The sequence below is a fragment of the Sinohyriopsis cumingii genome, chromosome 7, assembly GCF_028554795.1.
Source record: "Sinohyriopsis cumingii isolate HCF-2022 chromosome 7, ASM2855479v2, whole genome shotgun sequence".
Lineage (NCBI taxonomy): Eukaryota > Metazoa > Mollusca > Bivalvia > Unionida > Unionidae > Sinohyriopsis > Sinohyriopsis cumingii.
Window position 1 is genome coordinate 18,253,865 of NC_142967.1, and position 23,609 is coordinate 18,277,473.

The 23,609-nt window shown below is 38.2% G+C and overlaps 3 non-coding genes across 3 annotated transcripts; all 3 read right to left on the reverse strand.

Moving 5' to 3' along the window:
- Nucleotides 1–12,142: 12,142 nt before the first annotated feature.
- Nucleotides 12,143–12,283, reverse strand: LOC149794800 (U4 spliceosomal RNA). The gene has a single exon (XR_016422515.1). It is a non-coding gene; the product is annotated as a U4 spliceosomal RNA (small nuclear RNA).
- A 3,728-nt stretch (nucleotides 12,284–16,011) lies between these two features.
- LOC149794801 (U4 spliceosomal RNA) lies at nucleotides 16,012–16,152 on the reverse strand. Its single transcript, XR_016422520.1, has one exon. It is a non-coding gene; the product is annotated as a U4 spliceosomal RNA (small nuclear RNA).
- A 4,834-nt stretch (nucleotides 16,153–20,986) lies between these two features.
- LOC149794802 (U4 spliceosomal RNA) lies at nucleotides 20,987–21,127 on the reverse strand. Its single transcript, XR_016422516.1, has one exon. It is a non-coding gene; the product is annotated as a U4 spliceosomal RNA (small nuclear RNA).
- Between the last annotated feature and the right edge of the window lie 2,482 nt (nucleotides 21,128–23,609).

Below are 23,609 nucleotides of genomic sequence, written 5' to 3' on the forward strand. Positions count from 1 at the left end.
AGGTGAATCACTCACTACTCGGCTAGCCAGAGAGCGGCTAGCAGCGCTTAGAAAGTTCATACCGTTACGAGACAGGGTCCGAGAACAACTTCAAACGCGGCAGCAACTACAAACCGATTTTACTGTTGGAAGCGAACAACTCTTTGCCCCGGTAACTAAAGCGACCAAAGATGTTACGGCGGCAACTGTACCCGTCCTCGATGCGCTTGAAAAGATAGCGGCTCAGACCGAACAAACAAAAAGGTCTTTAGAAACACTCCCTGCAAAAATAGCGGCTGCTACAACACGGAGGCCACCACCACTCGCTATAACCGAACCACAAGAACCTTATGTTACAATGGCCGACGAAGAAGAACTAGGTGCTACCGCAAGAGAACCAGAAGAAGAAATACCGGAAGAAACACCGGAAGAAAAAGAGAAAGGGGGGAATATACCCCGTAATGTGCTTAGAAAGTCCACAATAGATCAAATTAGAGACCTCAGCAGCAGGAGGGAAGAATTAATTGATTTTGCTGCCAACAATTTTGCTAAGAAAACACGAGATAAGGAGCATATCAATAGCGGTTACGAGAAAAATATAAAGTCGTTAAAGGATTGGACAAGAATAGTGTATTTAGCGAGTAAACATAAAGATGTATTACTACGTGGTGATGGTCCCGATTACGACGCATTCCACAAGGAAGTTGAAAAAAGGGTTAAACTAAAAAAAGGAAAAGGATACTCTGTTGGTAAAGAATCCTACGGCGTTACCTGTCCTAACAGTGTTCTCAGTGATATATCACGGCTAGAGGTACTAATCGGAGGAAAACGAGCCGGAAATAACTCTCCGGAAATAATCAATGAGGCCGCTGATATTTGCAAGCGGTTATTTACGGGCGGTATCATGGACGTTAGTGCGTATCGAACGCTCATAGACGAACTCGTGGATGATTAAAAAAATTATCGTTTTTGTTAATTCTGGCCGTTTTTGGTCGTTTTTTGACCGTTTTTGGTCGTTTTTTGCCATTTTTTGACCGTTTTTGGTTGGTTTTTGAGGGCAAAAACCCCAGGAAATCATTTAGAGAAAATCGATGTTTTTGCTGAAAAATCGAAAAAAAACGACTATAGGCAACAAAAAATGACCAAAAATGACTAGAAATCAAGAAAAAACCGGAAAAAAACCGGATTTTTATCGAGGGCAAAAACCCCAGGAAATTTTGATAAAATTTATTCCGGTTTTCCACACGGCGGTGGGGAAGGGGGTGATCAATCACTGGTGATCACAATCACTAATTGAAAAACCGGTGTTTTTATAATAAAGATGATCATACACTACAACCACGATAAACCAGTACTCGTCTACGTGGTAAACTCGCGATTGCCTGTTTACCGCGCGTACTATGGAGATGGTCTCGGTAGCACCATTGCGGGGTTATTTACAAGAATGGCTCCAAAAGTAGCGCCGTTAGCCAAACAATTAGGAATGAAGGCTATTGATGTTATTCGTGATAAGGGTATTAGTGCTATTGGAGACGTTGCCGGAAAGGCGCTTTCAGCCGCGCGGGACAAACTAATGTCGTTGGTGAGAAGAAAAAAGCAAAAACCACCGGTGATGCCATCAACGACAGTGATGCCTGCAAATGTCAGTAAAGTAATAAATAACGCCGTGGAAGAAAAACTAGAGTCGTTGGCGGCTCAGTCGTCCACCAACGCGCCCATGAACGCAATAGCGGGGGAGTGGTCTTAAACAGAATTCAAAGAAAATCGCAATTGAAAACATCAACATGATAAATAATAAAATGTTTGCGCGAACCGCTGATCCCGCGTTTGATATGGATGCCCCAGTGCGCAGGGATGATTCTGTCCGCGATTATCAATTTTATTCTTATTATGCAGCGCAACCTGACCTACGATCGCGAATTGAACTTCAAGTCCAAGATACCAGTAGATACTTTCTGCCATGTGAAGCGTTTATCGAAATTGAGGGAGAACTCGTGACAAATGCTGCCGATAATGCACCATACGCAGATGACGATCGTGTTCGAGTTGGTTTCGTCAACAACGGTATCATGGCGTTATTTGAGAGCGCCAGATATCTTATTGACGGGCGAGAAATTGAATCAATAGAACGCGAGGTTGATGTTGCAACGACGATAATTGGGTTAGCGAGATACTCGGACGATTATACGAGATCGGCGGGCCCATCTATGATGTTTGCGAAGGATACCACTAATAACGCTGACCATTTTCAGTACGTTAACGTGCTAATAAAAGAAAATACCACAGTTAACCAGGTTGAAGCAACCAATCCAGATCGCAGAGCAAAACCAGACGCTGATTTCACTGTTATAAAAAGTCTTAACGATAATTACAATATGGGATTCGCAGCACGAGTAGGGATGTTGCAAGGACCACGCCGAAAGTTTTCATGCGCGATTCCACTCCATCACATATTTGGATTCTGCAGAAATGTCAGAAAAGTTATCTATGGGGCCAAGCATACAATCGCGCTCACGCGAAGGGGCGATGATAACAATGCAATATGGCATGCTGCTGGCGTCGCTGCCGGTAAAGTCATTTTAACTAAAATGGCATTGTGGATGCCGGTGCTGACTCCATCAGTTACCACGGAAGCACGATTGTTAGCATTTATGGAACAGGGAGGAAAATCGTTGTTGAGTTGGCTAGCGGTAACAACTGATGCTAAAGAGGATAACGTCGCCGATACGTTTACATGGCACTTGGCGTCAAAACAGGGTGTTTCAGCCCCGCGTCATATATTCATAGCGCTACAGAATAGGGAACGATTGGGCAGTCAAGAACGCAGCCATATGATATTTGATCAATTAGGAGTCAGGGATGTTTCGCTGAGAATAAACGGACAACAGGAACCATCCGAGGATATACAGCTTAATTACGGCGACAACCATGTCGCACGTGTGTACCATCGATTGCTGTCATATATGGGTCGTGATCAAAACGTCGACACCGGTTTGCAAATATCGCAACTTGATTTTAAAAAGCTGTATCCGATTTATTATTTTTCGTTGGAACATCTTGATTTAACGAGACAATCCGTCGTTGATATACACTTCCGAGCTCGTATAGCCCCGGGTGGTGTTAATTATAGAGCGGTTGCTGTCATTCTCAGCGATAAATCAATGCTGCTAGAAGGCGTTGGTGGACGAATGAGAATCGTTGATGCGCCAGTGGAAAACATGTAATTGAAAGCACAAACACGTTTACAATAAAATGTCGTATAGTGTCGTCAGTGTAGAGTTGACTGATGGTCAAGTCAAGAAATTACGATCAAAGTCGGCTAAACAATGCGGGACCACAATAACGCTGAAGCCGTCACAGATGGCGGGTGGTAATCATAAGATATCGTTGACGGCGCGTCAAATAAAACATTTCAATAATGCGATGAAGAATAAAAAGGGTGTTCAGGTAGATTTCTCGGCCGCAGCGATTAAAAACATGGAAAAGACCGGTGGGATATTTCCGCTGTTAGCCGCGATTCCAGCGTTGATTGCCGCGGCCGCACCAGCAGTGGCTAAGGCGGCGGCGTTGGGGGCCGTTGGTACCGCGGCGGGAATGGCATTGAAGAAGGCAACCGGGAAAGGCTATAAAAAAAAAACGACCCGTAGCCGGAAAGGGTCTAAGACTACCGGGAACCCCGTATTCATGGTACTCGGGAAAGGGTCTAAGACTACCGGGAACCAGGGGTCAATGACCCCCATGTCTAATTTTGATTTAATAGACGCCGCAGACGCGCTAGCGATAAAAAACTTCAGGGGTGTTTTTATGAGGGATCAATTACCGGCGGCACCAAGGAATATTGAAACAGGCATAATTAACCTCGATGGGTCCTCCGGAGCGGGAACTCATTGGGTTGCGTACGCGATTGATCCGCGTGCCATCGTCTATTTTGATCCATACGGGTTAGCCCCGCCGAACGAGTTTATGCGGTATATCCGGGCGTGTTCAGCCCGGGCGTGTTCAGCCCGGGTTTTTTATTCCACGTTGCCAACACAGCAGTTAAGCGACCCGCCGATATGCGGCCGTGAGGTATTAAGCGTACTCGCGGCGATTTCATCATCGCGGAAACCACCTCATGTGGTTGTAAACGAATACACTAGTGGGGTCGTAGAGGCCCGGCGGGTTAATTAGAAACGCCGTTTTTTTTTACAATAACGATGATTGATATTTGGGGACGACCGGTTTCGGCGCTGAAAGAATCCACGGAAACGCCCGATAAAAACTACTATTTCGGAGTTTACAACGCTGTCGGGCCAATTTTACACGTTACGAAAAAATGTTAACAGGATCGATAACAACTTTGATAAATTCTTTGGTAAAAAAAATGTCAAGCTGGATGAGATTACAACAACTATAAATGATATCACTGCGTATGGACAGGAAATAAAAACAATCAAAACTGATGTTGAAGCGAACAAAGAGAATGTAGACGCGAATGGACAGGAAATAAAAACAATCAAAGCTGATGTTGCAGCGAACAAAAAAATGTAGACGCGAATGGACAGGAAATAAAAACAATCAAAACTGATGTTGCAGAGAACAAGAGGAATATAGACGCGCATACAGGGGAAATAGGAACGATCAAAACTGATGTTGCAGCGAACAAAGGGAATATAGACGCGTATAGAGTGGAAATAAGAACAATCAAAACTGATGTTGCAACGAACAAAAGAAATACAGACGCGAATACAGGGGAAATAGGAACGATCAAAACTGATGTTGCAACGAACAAAAGAAATACAGACGCGAATACAGGGGAAATAGGAACGATCAAAACTGATGTTGCAGCGAACAAAAAAAGTATAGACGCGTATGGAGGGGAAATAAAAACAATCAAAACTGATGTTGCAGCGAACAAAAGAAATACAGACACGAATACAGGGGAAATAGGAACGATCAAAACTGATGTTGCAGCGAACAAAAGAAATACAGACGCGAATACAGGGGAAATAGGAACGATCAAAACTGATGTTGCAGCGAACAAAAAAAGTATAGACGTGCATGAACAGAGAATAGGAACGATCAAAACTGATATTGTAGCGAACAAGAATAATATAGACGCGCATGGATGGAGAATAGAAACAGTCAAAACTGATGTTGCAGCGAACAAAAGGAATATAGACGCGAGTCGGCAGGAAATAGAAATAATCAGAACTGATGTTGAAGCGATTAAAGACGGACTACCGAGAGTAGCAGAGCAATTCGAAAAAATAAAAACCCCTCATGAGAACATCATCAACATAGTATACACAATTCGGCATGGATCATTCGATTGGACTCCTACACAGAATACAGTAGATATCACCGCAACTGTTAAGGGCATTTATCGATTGACATTGATTTCGGCGATGCAGTTTAGTATATCATCGTCGAGTTCATCCGGGTTTAACAATACAGTGTCAACAATCATTGACAAGGATACAATTGAACGGTTTATAATTAAGGCCGTTGATAGCAGTCTATTTAGGACAAACATCACATGGTATGTGGAATTTGTAGCGAATCTAAGTAATTAAAAACACTAGCTCTTTTAAAATAAAAATGACCACCAGGGTAATTGAATCAGAGGTATCACCGACGTCACATCAATATCGATTCGATACCGCAAAAGAATTCTCCACGAATTTGAAAACGCTTTCCGAACAATACCGCGCAAAAATAAAAAAATACCGCAGAAAAATAACCACCATCGACGCGGTCGTGTACTCGGTGTCGGGTATAGTAGCCGGTACCGGTGTTATTTTATCCACGGTGACCACGATAGCCCCGATCGCTGTTCCAATCGCTATCTCCGCGATGACAACAATTGCTGGAGTCGCCAACGCAATCACTAAAAAGATATCATCGTGTTTTCAGAAAAAACTCGACGAGTATACAGTAAAACATCAAATAGTATCCGACGCGTACTCGAAATTATCCGGGTTGATCTCGTTATCGATTGATAATTTGTTCATATCCGATGTTGAATTCTCCACGATGGTCCAGTTGTATAGCTCCGCGATGTCAAAAATCGAGGATTTTCAACTGGAAGCCGGAACCACCTGGTTGTTGAAATTAGACACTAAAAACAACGAATAATAATAATGTCGCTGAACCCCGAAGGGTTTCAATTACTTCAACGGATCGCGGAAAACACCACTCCGGTACAAACAAGTATGATATCGATAACATCAACGAAACCCGAATTCAGTGTGAACTTCCCATCGCCGGTTCCAGTGAAGGAAATAGCGCTGGCAAAATTGCGAGTATATCACAGTTGGCCTAATATCCGAGCGGATGCATTTAACGGACAACAACCTAATAACTCGCTGGTTTTTGCATGGACAAATAAGCCCGATGGGACCCCAGACTGGAATGAGGTTACAATACCAACTGGGTCATACCAAATAGAACAAATCAATGGAGAATTTCAGCGCAGGATAAAATCGATCACAGGAAAGGAATCAAAAATCGCTATTACGGTTCATGAACCGACGTTATCGTCGACGATTGAAATAAGCACACCGGGGTATATGGTTGATATCTATAACAGTTCAATAAGAACCATACTAGGATGGCCTAAGAATCCACCCGCGGACTTGCACACGAATGAGAAATCGTATCATGAAATTACCCCCCGGTATCTAGATAATTTATCTATTATAAAAAGCACGTTATCACCCAGTTGGTTTTTATTTCAACACAGGAATATCATGCAGTGGTATTTTCAGCATAAGAAAACTACTGAATCGGTCGCCATATTAACATTTATTTTAAGTGATATCACTGATATGTTTGCCGAGATTGATTATTATTACCAATTACAACTAGAACAGCTACGGGAAACAAAAGAACGAAAACACGTTGAGGTGTTAAATCAACTTATATCAGACATGGAATATATCAATGAACGAGTCGTTAAAATGATAACCGATAACAGCGATGGTAGTAAACAAAAATTCCTAACCGAGTATAATATCACAGAAGCCGATTTACCCGATTTCAAGTTTCCAGGATACAACGCGCCAGAACTAAGAAAGTCTCTTAATGATTTTCTCGATCCATCAACTTATATCCTCAAACACGATAACGGAGATGGTGGTAGGCATATTGCCCCGTACAACGTAAATATCGCATCAGTGATAGCGATCAATCTAGTGTGTGATGTTATCGAAGGGAGTTACCAGGTGGATACCAAGCAATCAAATCAAGCTCAACAGGGATATATCCTTTATTCATTTTCACCAACAGCCCCTCCGGGATTTTTGATCATTGAGAGTCCGATTAATCCGGTCTATATGCGATGCCATAATCGGCTTTTAACGAGAATTAATTTTAGAATTACCGATCAGTCAAATAACCTAATTGACCTACAAGAGGAGGAGTTGGTGATCACTCTGTTTGTAAGATCATAGCAGCAGGGGGGGCGATGACATCGACGCGTTCGTCGATGTGCTTACCGGACGCTGACGACGCTGGGATCGACGCGCAGAAGGTATTAATTAAACCAAATGACGTTCCGGACAATTGTCGATTTGGCCCCTCGACGATGACAACGACGACGACGTCGTTTTTTTTTTACCAGGCGCTGACGACACCGGATCCGCTGAGTGCAGAAAGTACTAATTAAGCCAAATGAAGATTGGACAAAATGTCGGATTCGCCCCCCCCCCCCCCGCTGCTTGGGCATGTCACGTGACATCGTTAATTATACTGTATTTGATCCAGCGCTAATCTTTGCAAGCGCAGTGAATGGGTAATAACAAAACTATAAATTTAAAATGTTTCCAGTCGCAGGACTCTTCAGAAAGTGACGTGTTTAAGTTATGTTGCATTTCCTTGACAATGATTGAGCGAAATTCGGTAATTAGCTTTAAAAAAGGGTATTTAAAACTGGCTCACACAGTTGAAAAAAAAGATCACATTCACGTTTCTAACACAATTTAATCCTCTTTAATTCGACTCATTTGAATTGATGGTTTTAAAGTCCTTTCTGAAATGTGACGGCTCTTCTAATATGCTGGAGTGTAATACCATTTTGAGGGATACACATACAAATACACAAATGAAGTCGTCTCTAAACCGATTAATGAATTATTATCTACATATTAATTGGTTAAACCAGTGATTATATTACTGATTCATATTATTATCCTCAACGAGTAGAGGTAAAGATTAAAAGGACACATCTCATTATTATATTTATCTAGTTTCATGACTTTTATCATAAACAGAAATAAATCAAAAGCTCATTGAAATCTCACTGATGTTTTCTTACGCAAATTATGCCTGTTGCTGCTTACCTTTTAACCACTCCCTATTATACTTGACCCCTCTATTCGACTATATTCAACTGGTCCACTTGAATTTAACTTGGGGTCGAACCTCCCACTCTTGGCGGCGTCCTCGTGGAGGGCGGGGGTATAATTGATGACTATGCCCACGGCAAAAGTCGAAGCTGATGAAAGGGCTTTGTTCTTTTGAAGTAATCTTGGTGCTTCCGGTTTGCGTACCAGCTGGGTAAAACATTCTTGTTCTCTGGTATGTTTGGCTTTAAATTCTGCCAAAAACAGAGTTCGTTACAAAGACATGCAGTCAAGAAGTCACTGATGAGTGCCGAAAGAGGAAAGTTCAAAATGACAGAAAAATAACTTCTATGTGATATATTTTTTCCATGTATAGTGCATAACAGTACTGACAAAAGATTCCAATTGAAATAGGTCCTATTTTGCCACTCATATTTTAAGTAGAATATTTCAAAATTTCTAAAGTATTACTGTCAAAATCACAAATCCTTTAGTCATGATGTCGAAAAGTGTTAGGAGATACAGAATGGAGATGGTGGTAAGGGTTGCAATGATACTGATAATGATAATAATGGTTTCATCGAAGCATTCACAATTCGAAACAAATAATTCTTTCTTTGTAACATTGATCCGTCAGTAGCTATCGCTGGAATTTACAAATGTCATCCTTAAACGTAGTGTTGAACTGACAAACTATGAAAAACAAGCGATCAAGCTCCATATCTGCTAAAATAAATATAAAATAATCTTCCGATCTAGGCTCATTTCAGGGTTTTGATGCTTTCAGAAATAACAAGTACCCACAACCCTTTCAGAAACAAGAAGTAGGTCAAAATTATCTTCATATAGACAAAGAAATTGCAGAATATTTGAGTCGTCAAGATAGAATTAGTCTTTATTTTTACAAGTTCGTGATATTTACAATTCACTGTCAGTATAACAGAGTGCCGAGTATGATGATGTTAAGGAATATATCTGGAAGGGTTATGATCTGGTACCTGAAACATATCGACAAGATTTTAGGAATTGTAAAAAAAAAAATAAACTGACTAAACCTATGTCAAAAGTGCATGGAAAAAGTGATCAGAGTTCGATAAGGATGCTCTTCTACAATAGTTAATAAGGATCAAGAAAATCTCACAGTGCTCGTAGTTAGTTGAAGAATTCATGAATTGCGTCCATAGTAATGTTGTGAGTTATTTGGATGAGCATAAGGTCCAAACTTTAGAAAATGGTGTTCCTACAGCTGACAAATATCTCTTTGCTCATAAAGTTTCTTTTTTCAATAAGTCTTCCACTCAGCAGTCTTCTGGTAAAGAAAAGACTATTTCAGCCTAATACGACCATTTTTGAATCTTAGTTAGGCACAGGCTTTAGGAATCAAGTTTCTGATAAGATTGTTCAAAACTCCTTGTCTCTTCCTACGTGCAGCTATTGCAAGAAGAGCGTGTTATTACTGATTACTACAAATTAAAACATAAGCAACAGAATCAAGACAGACCTATTCCAAATGCTGTTATTTCTAAGAAGTCAAGGTCATTATCACGTATTGAAAGCAAACAAACCCCAGTCGGATTTATTATGAAGAGATAGGAACTATTCATTTCGAAGAGTTCTTCATCAGTCATTAGTTATTGTGCCAATCCTATCCATACTAGAATTTTACAGGACACGGGAGCTTCTCGGTGTCTTTAGTTCCAGACACATTCCCTTTCTCTGAGACGTCTTTCTCTAACGAGACTGTTTTATTCAATGAGTTGAGTGCAGCTTTGGTAATGCTCCTCTCCATTGTGTAAATGTGTAAATGTGTCATCACATCTAGTTTCAGGACCCGTGACGGTCGGAACTGTGTTGTCTTCACCCATCGAGGGCATTCATTTATTACTAGGGAATGACCCAGCTTACGATAAGGTTGGGGTTAATCCACTTGTTACTAGTAAGTCTTGTTTGGATCATGAAATTACTTCTATTTTTTTAAGATCTCTAATATATATTCATTCTTCTGCAGCTACTAGATATATATCAAAAAATTCTCTTGAGAATTTTGCTGATCAGGAAAGAATTCCTTTAGGTAAGTTAACAATCAATACAGTAAGGTAATTTTCTACATTTTCACTTTGTTGTCTATGCAAATAAATTGTTCGTTGATATGTGCAAAGGTTTTTGCTTCTCGCTCTTTTCTAAAACGTATTCTAAAACCATTGAGTTGTAATAGCAATATCTTGGCTTTCTACCGGAAATGCCATCCTTTAATAAGCCGGACAACATTTATTTATAAGTTCTCGACAAGTGCAATATCAGCATCATTGGCAGCAAGAGATGAAATTAAGTTCGAAGAACTCATTGTTTAACTGACGGATGCTAAACTGTTTTAGGCGTTTGTGATAAGATTAGATTTTAAAGATATATACAATTAATGGATTGTGACTGCTGCGATTGCCGAATTTACTGACAAAATAACTGACGACTTAACAAAGGATGCAAAAGCTGATAGCAGTTTCGTTCTACTTCTACTTGTGAACGAGTTGTAATCAAAACGGTGTTAATAAACCCTCATATACACTTAAATATAATCTTGTTAAGGGTCAAATATAAACTGATCATTGCAATAATACAAATGTAGAACTACAAAATCGAAGCAAGCGTGGAACCTTCGAATTCGCACGTGAACATGCCGGATAAAAATATGCACCAACAGGTGTGAAAACACTCCGGGATTGTTTCAACAATGGCGAAGTGGTATTCCCCTCTGCTTAAAACCCGATTACGTTCACAAAAGAATATTTTACACCAACTGTTACTCGGTCAAGAAAAGAAAGATTTCGACCGTTATAAAAAAGGATGCAATTGTTAATGGTAACAATCACTGGGCATGGATGATCGTGAGATGTAAAAGGTATAGACGTAATCAGAATGTTTGGTAAATAAAAAAAAGGGTGCCAGACCACCAGAATATGCTATCGCCAGAGATTATGCATTTCTGAGGCAGAGGTTTTCTATAGTTATATGACAGTTGTACCAGTAAAAAAGGGGACACCCTGCTAGATGCGCGTTTGCGTATTGCCCCTTCATGTGATCGGTCCGGAAAATATATGCGTCTTGCAATTGTGCTACACGGTTGTATTATTAATAATTAAGAAAAACTATGATGGACCCTCAATGTTACCTATGTGAAAACAAAATCGAAGCAAAGATGCAGATGCGAGATGAAATCACCAAAAGAACCCCGTTAATAGTAAAATACAAACGAGCTTTATTTGGTCGTAGAGCTATTTGTGGTCTTGCAACAGTAGCAACTATTGGTCTTGACGTGGCTGGAGTCTCAACCTCGACAACATCGTAGGTGCACCAACCGGAATTACTCTCGGGGCTATATCGATAGTAACCGGTGTCTTAAGTAGTGTTAGAAAATTAATTTCGATACGATTCCATTACGTCTATTCAGGACTGCTTGTAGTAGCACAAAGCATTCTCAACACAATTAGTAGACATTTCTCGGCGGCTATTGAGGAACAAATAATTAAGATGGCCGAGTTCGAAACTATGGTGGCGGAGATGATACATCACCGACAACTGTGGGCACAAATAAGAAACCGCATAGAGGATTTACAGGCAATAAAAGGCGAGTAAAACAATTTTCACTTTCGTGGATTATTAATGCTATTCATCCACTAGGAAAGGTTGTGGAAGTGGAGTCAACTCAACCAAAACAGAAAACAAACCACGCAGTCTGACGATGTTCAGATTAAAACATGACTTACGTGTGTAATTCTCTTGAAGGCAAAATCATTGCAGTCTTGCACTGTTATCAATTATCATTTTCTTTCTACTTTAAGAAGCTCCCGTAGGAGCGTACACAAATTGCGCATGCCGTCCATATTTCAGGGCGTCAACGCGGGGTATTGGGTGTAGTTTTCAACTAGCAATAACCACGCCTCGGATAAACCTCATCGGCTATGGTACCGCCACTGCGCAAAGCTAAATTGCATAGGCATGGTACCACTTAAAATATTTATTTCTCAGATCGATTAATGGGGCCTGAAATTAAAATGTCTTTAATATTTTTACATTTACTTTAATATTTCCTTAACAATAAAACTTACAGATAGATTTAATTCTGAATATAATTATACTAGCTGTTTATATATATTTATATTATGAACATAAGACATATTTATCTGTCTTAGAAAGAAAATGATCAAAATTATAGTCCTATATTTAGATGATTTGTGTGTGAATGGAAACGCCTTGGTGACCTACATTTGTATGGCAAGATTATCTTGACCATGTGCAATAATTACATCACAATATGCTTACTCTGGACAAGCAACGAATGGAGTTTTTCCCTTGGGCATGTCAGGAGACATCATTAATTATACTGTATTTGATCCAGCGCTAATCTTTGCAAGTGCAGTGAATGGGTAATAGCAAAACTATAAATTCAAAATATGTTTCCAGTCGCAGGACTCTTCAAAAAGTGATGTGTTTAAATTATGTAGCTTGTCCTTGACTATGACTGAGCGAAATTCGGTAATTAGCTTTAAAAAAGGGTATCTGAAACTGGCTCACACAGTTGAAAAAAGATCACATTCACGTTTCTAACACAATTTAATCCTCTTTAATTCAACTCATTTGAATTGATGGTTTTAAAGTCCTTTCTGAAATGTGACGGCTCTTCTAATATGCTGGAGGGTAATACCATTTTGAGGGATACACACATACAAATACACAAATGATGTTGTCTCTAAACCGATTAATGAATTATTATCTACATATTAATCGGTTAAACCAGTGATTATAATACTAATTCATATTATTATCCTCAACGAGTAGAGGTAAAGATTGAAAGGACACATATCAATATTATATTTATCCAGTTTCATGACTTTTATCATAAACAGAAAAAAATCAAAATTTCACTGAAATTTCACTGATGTATTTTTAAGCAAATTATGCCTGTTGCTGCTTACATTTTGACCACTCCCTATCATACTTGACCCCTCTATTCGACTATATTCAATTGGTCCACTTGAATTTAACTTGGGGTCGAAACTCCCAAATTCTTGGCGGCATCCTCACGGAGGGCGGGGCTATAATTGATGACTATGCCCACGGCAAAAGTCGAAGCTGATGAAAGGGATATGCTCTTTTGAAGTAATCTTGGTGCTTCCGGTTTGCGTACCACCTGGGTAAAACGTTCTTGTTTTCTGGTATGTTTGGCTTAAAATTCTGCCAAGAACAGAGTTCGTTACAAAGACATGCAGTCAAGAAGTCACTGATGAGTGCCGCGAGAGGACAGTTCAAAATGACAGAAAAATAAGTTCTGTGTGATATATTTTATCCATGGATAGTGTATAACAATACTGACAAAAGATTCCAATTGAAATAGGTCCTATTTTGCCACTCATATTTTAAGTAGAACGTTTCAAAATATCTAAAGTATTACTGTCAAGATCACAATTTCTTTAGTCACGATGTCGAAAAGTGTCAGGAGATACAGAATGGAGGTGGTGGTAAGGGTTGTAATGATATTGATAATGATAATAATGGTTCATCGAAGCATTCAGAATTCGAAACAAATAATTCTTTGTTTGTAACATTGATCCGTCAGTAGCTATCGCTGGAATTTACAAATGTCATCCTTAAACGTAGTGTTGAACTGACAAATTTATGTAAAACAGGCGATCAAGCTCCATATCTGCTAAAATAAATATAAAATACCCTTCCGATCTAGGATCATTTCAGGTTTTTCATGCTATCAGAAATAACAAGTACCCACAACCCTTTCAGAAACAAGAAGTACATCAAAATTATCTTCATTTAGACAAACAAACTACAGAACATATGAGTCGTCAATAGAGAATTGGTCTTTATTATTACAAGTTCTACTTACTGTCAGAGCTCTTGAGAATTTTGTTGATCAGGAAAGAATTCCTTTAGCTGATTTAACGATCAATACAGTAGGTTAATTTTTCTACATTTTCACCTTGTTGTCTACGCAAATAAATTGTTCGTTGATGTGTGTAAACCTTGTTGCTTCTCGCTCTTTCCGGAAACGTATTCTAAGACCATTCAGTTGTAATAGCAATATCTTGGCTTTCTACCGGAAATGCCATCCTTTAATAAGCCGGACAACATTTATTTATAAGTTCTCAACAAGTGCAATATCAGCATCATTGGCCGCAAGAGATGAAATTAAGTTCGAAGGATTCATTGTTTAACTGACGGATGCTTATCTCTTTTACGCGTTTGTGATAAGATTAGATTTTAAATATATATACAATTAATGGATTGTGACTGCTGCGATTGCCGAATTTACTGACAAAATAACTGACGACTTAACAAAGGATGCAAACACTGATAGCAATTTCGTTCTACGTCTACTTGTGAACGAGTTGTAATCAAAACGGTGTTAATAAACCCTCATATACACTTAAATATAATCTTGTTAAGGGTCAAATATAAACTGATCATTGCAATAATCCAAATGTAGAACTACAAAATCAAAGCAAGCATGGAACCTTCGAATTAGCACGTGAACATGCCAAGCAAAAATATGCACCAACAGGTGTGAAAACACTCCGGAATTGTTTCAACAATGGCGAAGTGGTATTCCCCTCTGCTTTAAACCTGATTACGTTCACAAACGAATAGTTTACACCAAATTTTAGTCAGTTAAGAAAAGAAAGATTTCGACCGTTATTAAAAAGGATGCAATTGTTAAGGGAAACCGTCACTGGGCATGGATGATCGTGACATGTAAAAGGTATAAACGTAATCAGAATGTTTGGTAAATAAAAAAGGGGGCCAGACCGCCAGAACATGATATCGCCAGAGATTAAGTATTTCCGAGGCAGAGGTTTTCTATAGTTATATAACCGTTGTACCGGTAAAAAAAAAGTGGGTTACTGGCTAGAAGTGCTTTTGAACAATGCCCCTGGACGTGATCGGTCCGGAAAATATATGCGTCTCGCAATTGTGCTACGCGGTTGTATTATTAATAAAAGAAATATGATGGACCCTCAATGTTACCTATGTGAAAACAAAATCGAAGCAAAGAAGCAGATGCGAGATGAAATCACCAAAATATCCACGATAATAGTAAAATACAAACGAGCGTATTTGGTCGTATATGCTATTTGTGGTATTGCCACAGCAGCAACTCAATGGGTCTTGGTGTGGCTGGAGCCTCAATCTCGACAACCATCGCAGGTGCACCAACCGGAATTACTCTCAGGGCTATATCGATAGTAACCGGTGTCTTTAGTAGTCTTAGAAAATTAATTTCGATACGATTACATTATGCCTATTCAGGACTGCTTGTAGTAGCACAAAGCATTCACAACACAATTGGTAAACAGTATTCGGTGGCTATAGAGGATCAAATAATTAAAATGGTTGAGTTTGAAACTATGGTGGCCGAGATGATACATCACCGACAACCGTGGGCACAAATAAGAAACCGCATAGAGGATTTACAGGCAATAAAAGTCGAGTAAAACAATTTTCACTTTCGTGGATTATTAATGCTATTCATCCACTAGGAAAGGTCGTGGAAGTGGAGTCAACTCAACCAAAACAGAAAACAAACTACGCAATCTGACGATGTTCAGATTAAAAGATGACTTACGTGTCTAATTCTCTTAAAGGCAAAAACATAGCAGTCTTGCAGTGTTATCAATTATCATTTTCTTTCTACTTTAAGAAGCTCCCGTAGGAGCGTACACAAATTGCGCATGCCGTCCATATTTCAGGGCGTCAACGCGGGGTATTGGGTGTAGTTTTCAACTAGCAATAACCACGCCTCGGATGAACCTCATCGGCTATGGTACCGCCACTGCGCAAAGCTAAATTGCATAGGCATGGTACCACTTAAAATATTTATTTCTCAGATCGATTAATGGGGCCTGAAATTAAAATGTCTTTAATATTTTTACATTTACTTTAATATTTCCTTAACAATAAAACTTACAGATAGATTTAATTCTGAATATAATTATACTAGCTGTTTATATATATTTATATTATGAACATAAGACATATTTATCTGTCTTAGAAAGAAAATGATCAAAATTACAGTCCTATATTTAGATGATTTGTGTGTGAATGAAAACGCCTTAGTGACCTACATTTGTATGGCAAGATTATCTTGACCATGTGTAATAATTACATCACAATATGCTTACTCTGGACAAGCAACGAATGGGGTTTTCCCCTTGGGCATGTCACGTGACATCGTTAATTATACTGTATTTGATCCAGCGCTAATCTTTGCAAGCGCAGTGAATGGGTAATAACAAAACTATAAATTTAAAATGTTTCCAGTCGCAGGACTCTTCAGAAAGTGACGTGTTTAAGTTATGTTGCATTTCCTTGACAATGATTGAGCGAAATTCGGTAATTAGCTTTAAAAAAGGGTATTTAAAACTGGCTCACACAGTTGAAAAAAAAGATCACATTCACGTTTCTAACACAATTTAATCCTCTTTAATTCGACTCATTTGAATTGATGGTTTTAAAGTCCTTTCTGAAATGTGACGGCTCTTCTAATATGCTGGAGTGTAATACCATTTTGAGGGATACACATACAAATACACAAATGAAGTCGTCTCTAAACCGATTAATGAATTATTATCTACATATTAATTGGTTAAACCAGTGATTATATTACTGATTCATATTATTATCCTCAACGAGTAGAGGTAAATATTAAAAGGACACATCTCATTATTATATTTATCTAGTTTCATGACTTTTATCATAAACAGAAATAAATCAAAAGCTCATTGAAATCTCACTGATGTTTTCTTACGCAAATTATGCCTGTTGCTGCTTACCTTTTAACCACTCCCTATTATACTTGACCCCTCTATTCGACTATATTCAACTGGTCCACTTGAATTTAACTTGGGGTCGAACCTCCCACTCTTGGCGGCGTCCTCGTGGAGGGCGGGGGTATAATTGATGACTATGCCCACGGCAAAAGTCGAAGCTGATGAAAGGGCTTTGTTCTTTTGAAGTAATCTTGGTGCTTCCGGTTTGCGTACCAGCTGGGTAAAACATTCTTGTTCTCTGGTATGTTTGGCTTTAAATTCTGCCAAGAACAGAGTTCGTTACAAAGACATGCAGTCAAGAAGTCACTGATGAGTGCCGAAAGAGGAAAGTTCAAAATGACAGAAAAATAACTTCTATGTGATATATTTTTTCCATGTATAGTGCATAACAGCACTGACAAAAGATTCCAATTGAAATAGGTCCTATCTTGCCACTCATATTTTAAGTAGAATATTTCAAAATTTCTAAAGTATTACTGTCAAAATCACAAATCCTTTAGTCACGATGTCGAAAAGTGTTAGGAGATACAGAATGGAGATGGTGGTAAGGGTTGCAATGATATTGATAATGATAATAATGGTTTCATCGAAGCATTCACAATTCGAAACAAATAATTCTTTCTTTGTAACACTGATCCGTCAGTAGCTATCGCTGGAATTTACAAATGTCATCCTTAAACGTAGTGTTGAACTGACAAACTATGAAAAACAAGCGATCAAGCTCCATATCTGCTAAAATAAATATAAAATAATCTTCCGATCTAGGCTCATTTCAGGGTTTTGATGCTTTCAGAAATAACAAGTACCCACAACCCTTTCAGAAACAAGAAGTAGGTCAAAATTATCTTCATATAGACAAAGAAATTGCAGAATATTTGAGTCGTCAAGATAGAATTAGTCTTTATTTTTACAAGTTCGTGATATTTACAATTCACTGTCAGTATAACAGAGTGCCGAGTATGATGATGTTAAGGAATATATCTGGAAGGGTTATGATCTGGTACCTGAAGCATATCGACAAGATTTTAGGAATTGTAAAAAAAAAAATAAACTGACTAAACCTACGTCGAAAGTGCATGGAAAAAGTGATGAGAGTTCGATAAGTGGTGCTCTTCTACAATAGTTAATAAGGATCAAGAAAATCTCATACTGCTCGTAATTAGTTGAAGAATTCATGAATTGCGTCCATAGTAATGTTGTGAGTTATTTGGATGAGCATAAGGTCCAAACTTTAGAAAATGGTGTTCCTACAGCTGACAAATATCTCTTTGCTCATAAAGTTTCTTTTTTTCAATAAGTCTTCCACTCAGCAGCCTTCTGGTAAAAAAAACAAAGACTATTTCAGCCTAATACGACCATTTTTAAATCTTAGTCTGGCACAGGTTTAGGAATCAAGTTTCTGATAAGATTGTTCAAAACTCCTTGTCTCTTCCTACGTGCAGCTATTGCAAGAAGGGCACGTTATTTATGATTACTACAAATTAAAACATAAGCAACAGAATCAAGACAGACCTATTCCAAATGCTGTTATTTCTAAGAAGTCAAGGTCATTATCACGTATTGAAAGCAAACAAACCCCAGTCGGATTTATTATGAAGAGATAGGAACTATTCATTTCGAAGAGTTCTTCATCAGTCATTAGGTATTGTGCCAATCCTATCCATACTACAATTTTACAGGACACGTGAGCTTCTCGGTGTCTTTAGTTCCAGACACTTTCCCTTTCTGTGGGACGTCTTTCTCTAACGAGACTGTTTTATTCAATGAGTAGAGTGCAGCTTTGGTAATGCTCCTCTCCATTGTGTAAATGTATAAATGTGTCATCACATTTAGTTTCAGGACCCGTGACGGTCGGAACTGTGTTGTCTTTACCCATCGAGGGCATTCATTTATTACTAGGGAATGACCCAGCTTACGATAAGGTTGGGGTTAATCCACTGGTTACTAGCAAGTCTTGTTTGGATCATGAAGTTACTTCTACTTTTTTAAGATCTCTAATATATATCCATTCTTCTGCAGCTACTAGATATATATCAAAAAATTCTCTTGAGAATGTTGCTGATGAGGAAAGAATTCCTTTAGGTAATTTAAAGATCAATACAGTAAGTTAATTTTCTACATTTTCACTTTGTTGTCTATGCAAATAAATTGTTCGTTGATATGTGCAAAGGTTTTTGCTTCTCGCTCTTTTCTAAAACGTATTCTAAGACCATTGAGTTGTAATAGCAATATCTTGGCTTTCTACCGGAAATGCCATCCTTTAATAAGCCGGACAACTTTTATTTATATGTTCTCAACAAGTGCAATATCAGCATCATTGGCAGCAAGAAAGGAAATTAAGTTCGAAGGACTCATTGTTTAACTGACGGATGCTAAACTGTTTTAGGCGTTTGTGATAAGATCAGATTTTAAATATATATACATTTAATGGCTTGTGACTGCTGCGATTTCCGAATTTCTTGACAAAATAACTGACGACTTAACAAAGGATGCAAACACTGATAGCAATTTCGTTCTACTTCTACTTGTGAACGAGTTGTAATCAAAACGGTGTTAATAAACCCTCATATACACTTAAATATAATCTTGTTAAGGGTCAAATATAAACTGATCATTGCAATAATCCAAATGTAGAACTACAAAATCGAAGCAAGCGTGGAAACTTCGAATTCGCACGTGAACATGCCAAACAAAAATATGCACCAACAGGTGTGAAAACACTCCGGAATTGTTTCAACAATGGCGAAGTGGTATTCCCCTCTGCTTAAAACCCGATTACGTTCACAAACGAATATTTTACACCAAATTTTACTCAGTTAAGAAAAGAAAGATTTCGACCGTTATTAAAAAGGATGCAATTGTTAAGGGAAACCGTCACTGGGCATGGATGATCGTGACATGTAAAAGGTATAGACGTAATCAAAATGTTTGGTAAATAAAAAAGGGGGCCAGAACGCCAGAACATGCTATCACCAGAGATTAAATATTTCCGAAGCAGAGGTTTTCTATAGTTATATAACCGTTGTACCAGTAAAAAAAAAAAGTGGGTTACTGGCTAGAAGTGCTTTTGAACAATGCCCTTGGACGTGATCGGTCCGGAAAATATATGCGTCTCGCAATTGTGCTACGCGGTTGTATTATTAATAAAAGAAATATGATGGACCCTCAATGTTACCTATGTGAAAACAAAATCGAAGCAGAGAAGCAGATGCGAGATGAAATCACCAAAACAGCCACGATAATAGTAAAATACAAACGAGCGTATTTGTTCGTATATGCTATTTGTGGTATTGCCACAGCAACAACTCTTGGTCTTGGTGTGGCTGGAGCCTCAGTCTCGACAACCATCGCAGGTGCACCAACCGGAATTACTCTCGGGGCTATATCGATAGTAACCGATGTCTTTAGTAGTCTTAGAAAATTAATTTCGATACGATTACATTATGTCTATTCAGGACTGCTTGTAGTAGCACAAAGCATTCTCAACACAATTAGTAGACAGTATTCGGTGGTTATCGAGGATCAAATAATTAAAATGGTTGAGTTTGAAACTATGGTGGCCGAGATGATACATCACCGACAACCGTGGGCACAAATAAGAAACCGCATAGAGGATTTACAGGCAATAAAAGGCGAGTAAAACAATTTTCACTTTCGTGGATTATTAATGCTATTCATCCACTAGGAAAGGTTGTGGAAGTGGAGTCAACTCAACCAAAACAGAAAACAAACCACGCAGTCTGACGATGTTCATATTAAAAGATGACTTACGTGTCTAATTCTCTTAAAGGCAAAAACATAGCAGTCTTGCAGTGTTATCAATTATCATTTTCTTTCTACTTTAAGAAGCTCCCGTAGGAGCGTACACAAATTGCGCATGCCGTCCATATTTCAGGGCGTCAACGCGGGGTATTGGGTGTAGTTTTCAACTAGCAATAACCACGCCTCGGATAAACCTCATCGGCTATGGTACCGCCACTGCGCAAAGCTAAATTTCATTGGCATGGTACCACTTAAAATATTTATTTCTCAGATCGATTAATGGGGCCTGAAATTAAAATGTCTTTAATATTTTTACATTTACTTTAATATTTCCTTAACAATAAAACTTACAGATAGATTTAATTCTGAATATAATTATACTAGTTGTTTATATATATTTATATTATGAACATAAGACATATTTATCTGTCTTAGAAAGAAAATGATCAAAATTATAGTCCTATATTTAGATGATTTGTGTGTGAATGGAAAGGCCTTGGTGACCTACATTTGTATGGCAAGATTATCTTGACCATGTGCAATAATTACATTACAATATGCTTACTCTGGACAAGCAACGAATGGGGTTTTCCCCTTGGGCATGTCACGTGGCATCATTAATTATACTGCATTTGATCCAGGGCTAATCTTTGCAAGCGCAGTGAATGGGTAATAGCAAAACTATAAATTCAAAATCTGTTTCCAGTCTCAGGACTGTTCCAGAAGTGATGTGTTTGAATTATGTAGCAATTCCTTCACTATGATTGAGGGAAATTCGGTAATTGGCTTTGAAAAAAGGGTATTTAAAACTGGCTCACACAGTTGAAATAAAGATCACATTCACGTTTCTAACACAATTTAATCCTCTTTAATTCGACTCATTTGAATTGATGGTTTTAAAGTCCTTTCTGAAATGTGACGGCTCTTCTAACATGTTGGAGTGTAATACCATTTTGATGGATACACATACAAATACACAAATGAAGTCGTCTCTAAACCGATTAATGAATTATTATCTACATATTAATCGGGTAAACCAGTGATTATATTACTAATTCATATCATTATCCTCAACGAGTAGAGGTAAAGATTAAAAGGACACATATCATTATTATATTTATCTAGTATCATGACTTTTATCAAAAACAGAAATAAATCAAAAGCTCATTGAAATCTCACTGATGTTTTCTTACGCAAATTATGCCTGTTGCTGCTTACATTTTGACCAATCCCTATTATACTTGACCCCTCTATTCGACTATATTCAATTGGTCCACTTGAATTCAACTTGGGGTCGAACCTCCCACTCTTGGCGGCGTCCTCACGGAGGGCGGGGCTATAATTGATGACTATGCCCACGGCAAAAGTCGAAGCTGATGAAAGAGCTATGCCCTTTTGAAGTAATCTTGGTGCTTCCGGTGTGCGTACTACCTGGGTAAAACATTCTTGTTCTCTGGTATGTTTGGCTTAAAATTTTGCCAAGAACAGAGTTCGTTACAAAGACATGCAGTCAAGAAGTCACTGATGCGTGCCGAAAGAGGAAAGTTCAAAATCACAGAAAAATAAGTTCTATGTGATATATTTTCCCATGTATAGTGTATAACAATACTGACAAAAGATTCCAATTGAAATAGGTCCTATTTTGTAATTCATATTTAAAGTAGAACATTTCAAAATTTCTTAAGTATTACTGTCATAATCACAAATTCTTTAGAAACGATGTCGAAAAGTGTCAGGAGATACAGAATGGAGATGGTGGTAAGGGTTATAATGATATTGATAATGATAATGATGGTTTCATCAAAGCATTCAGAATTCGAAACAAATAATTCTTTCTTTGTAACATTGATCCGTCAGTAGCTATCGCTGGAATTTACAAATGTCATCCTTAAACGTAGTGTTGAACTGACAAACTATGAAAAACAAGCGATCAAGCTCCATATCTGCTAAAATAAATATAAAATAATCTTCCGATCTAGGCTCATTTCAGGTTTTTGATGCTTTCAGAAATAACAAGTACCCACAACCCTTTCAGAAACAAGAAGTAGGTCAAAATTATCTTCATATAGACAAAGAAATTGCAGAATATTTGAGTCGTCAAGATAGAATTAGTCCTTAAACGAAGTGTTGAACTGACGAATTTATGTAAAACAAGCGATGAAGCTCCATATCTGCTAAAATAAATAGAAAATACCCTTCCAATCTAGGATCATTTCAGGTTTTTCATGCTATCAGAAATAACAAGTACTCACAACCCTTTCAGAAACAAGAAGTACATCAAAATTATCTTCATTTAGACAAACAAACTGCAGAACATGTGAGTCGTCAATAGAGAATTGGTCTTTATTATTACAAGTTCTACTTATTGTCAGAGCTCTTGAGAATTTTGTTGATCAGGAAAGAATTCCTTTAGCTGATTTAACGATCAATACAGTAAGCTAATTTTTCTACATTTTCACTTTGCTGTCTACGCAAATAAATTGTTCGTTGATATATGTAAACCTTGTTGCTTCTCGCTCTTTTCGAAAACGTATTCTATGACCTTTCAGTTGTAATAGCAATATCTTGGCTTTCTACCGGAAATGCCATCCTTTAATAAGCCGGACAACATTTATTTATAAGTTCTCAACAAGTGCAAAATCAGCATCATTGGCCGCAAGAGATGAAATTAAATTCGAAGGATTGATTGTTTAACTGACGGATCCTTATC